The sequence below is a fragment of the Schistocerca americana genome, chromosome 7, assembly GCF_021461395.2.
Source record: "Schistocerca americana isolate TAMUIC-IGC-003095 chromosome 7, iqSchAmer2.1, whole genome shotgun sequence".
Lineage (NCBI taxonomy): Eukaryota > Metazoa > Arthropoda > Insecta > Orthoptera > Acrididae > Schistocerca > Schistocerca americana.
Window position 1 is genome coordinate 136,755,041 of NC_060125.1, and position 1,960 is coordinate 136,757,000.

Below are 1,960 nucleotides of genomic sequence, written 5' to 3' on the forward strand. Positions count from 1 at the left end.
CAGCTAGCAGGTTACCAGGACGAGGTCATTGACTTCGTAGATGACGCCCCAGAAAGGCGCCCAGCAGCTCCACAAGAGGTAGCCGTATTCTTGAAGAATTACGTCAAGGACTGTTAGCAAGAGAATATACGAGGACGCCGGGATCTGCTCGTAGATGCAGGACGGCAGACGGTAGCTACTGAACCCCACCGGGATGATAAATAAAATGTCGTGTGACGAGGGCTTCCCGTCGGGTAGACCGTTCGCCTGGTGCAAGTCTTTCGATTTGACGCCACTTCGCCGACTTGTACGTCGATAGGGATGAAATGACGATGGTGATTAGGACAACACAACACCCAGTCCCTGAGCGAAAAAAAATCTCCGACCCAGCCGGCAATCGAAGCCGGGCTCTTTGGATTGACATTCTGTCGCGCTGACCACTTTTTTTATACTGTTTTTCTTTTTTTTTAAAGCCTCATTTTGTTCGTTATAGCTCGTTACATCTGCTCGGGGCGGACGTCGCAAGAAACCCGTTTCAGTTCGTCGTTGACCCATTAACTCAGTTTTTTTATTACAGAAGGCAGCTAACCCTCTGACCGAACACGCTGAGCTACCGTGTCGGCTACCACTCAGCTACCGGGGGCGGACACCGGGATGATGGTAGCTGGTATGAGATTTTCACTCTGCAGCGGAGTGTGCACCGATATGAAACTTCCTGGCAGATTAAAACTGTGTGCCGCACCGGTCGTGGTTGGGTAGGTCAGTTGGTAGAGTACTTGCTCGCGTAAGGCAAAGGTCCCGAGTTCGAGTCTCGCTCCGGCACACAGTTTTAATCTGCCAGGAAGTTTCATATCAGCGTACACTCCGCTGCAGAGTGAAAATCTCATTCTGGAAACATCCCTCAGGCTGTGGCTAAGCAATGTCTCCGCAATATCCTTTCTTTCAGGAATGCTGGTTCTGCAAGGTTCGCAGGAGAGCTTCTGTAAAGTTTGGAAGGTAGGAGACGAGGTACTGGCAGAAGTAAAGCTGTGAGGACGGGGCGTGAGTCGTGCTTGGGTAGCTCAGTTGGTAGAGCACTTGCCCGTGCAAGGCAAAGGTCCCGAGTTCGAGTCTCGGTCCGGCACACAGTTTTAATCTGCCAGGATGTTTCATGGTAGCTGGTAACTCATTAGGTACCATCAGGTAGGCCTAAAGGGAGCCTGATCGTACGAGGCATCTAAGTCTTATCATCAGGATAAGCATGCGACATCACAGGTAACACATACATAAATATTTTTAACCAAATAACATTTATCCAACAAACACATCATCCCTGTGTCCCAAACGTAAAAAAAAAACATGTAAACATACAGCACCTACGGATTCCAAATGTCAGATAGCTGTCAAACAATAATCATGAAAAATTTCTTATTAGAAAATTACTTGATTATAATAATATTATTTCGCAACAGACAGCTCACAATTGGCTCGTGGATGCCATATAATCGTGAACTTCATGCAGACGTAAGCAAAAAAGTAATTTATAGAAACAGCGTTATTGGTCATAAGTAAGACGTAAATAAGAATCGCTATTCACAATACCCACATGTGCACTTGAAAACGGCATTGTAAACCGAAACGGGCAAAGTTGGTCTGCAGAAAACTCTAAATACACTACTGCCCATTACAATTGCTACACCAAGAAGAAATGCAGATGATAAACGGGTATTAATTGGACAAATTTAATATAAAACTGACATGTGATTACGTTTTCACGCAATTTGCGTGCACAGATCCTGAGAAATCAGTACCCAGAACAACCACCTCTGGCCGTAATAACTGTCTTGATACGCCTTGGCATTGAGTCAAACAGAGCTTGGATGGCGTGTACAGGTACAGCTGCTCATGCAGCTTCAACACGATACCACAGTTCATCAAGGGTAGTGGCTGGCGTATTGTGACGAGCCAGTTACTCGGCCACTATTGACCAGACGCTTTCATT

The 1,960-nt window shown here is 46.3% G+C and overlaps 1 non-coding gene across 1 annotated transcript; it reads left to right on the top strand.

Annotated features, from left to right (window-relative positions):
* The first annotated feature begins 1,028 nt into the window (after positions 1 to 1,028).
* Trnaa-ugc lies at positions 1,029 to 1,103 on the top strand. The gene has a single exon. It is a non-coding gene; the product is annotated as a tRNA-Ala (tRNA).
* Positions 1,104 to 1,960: the final 857 nt, after the last annotated feature.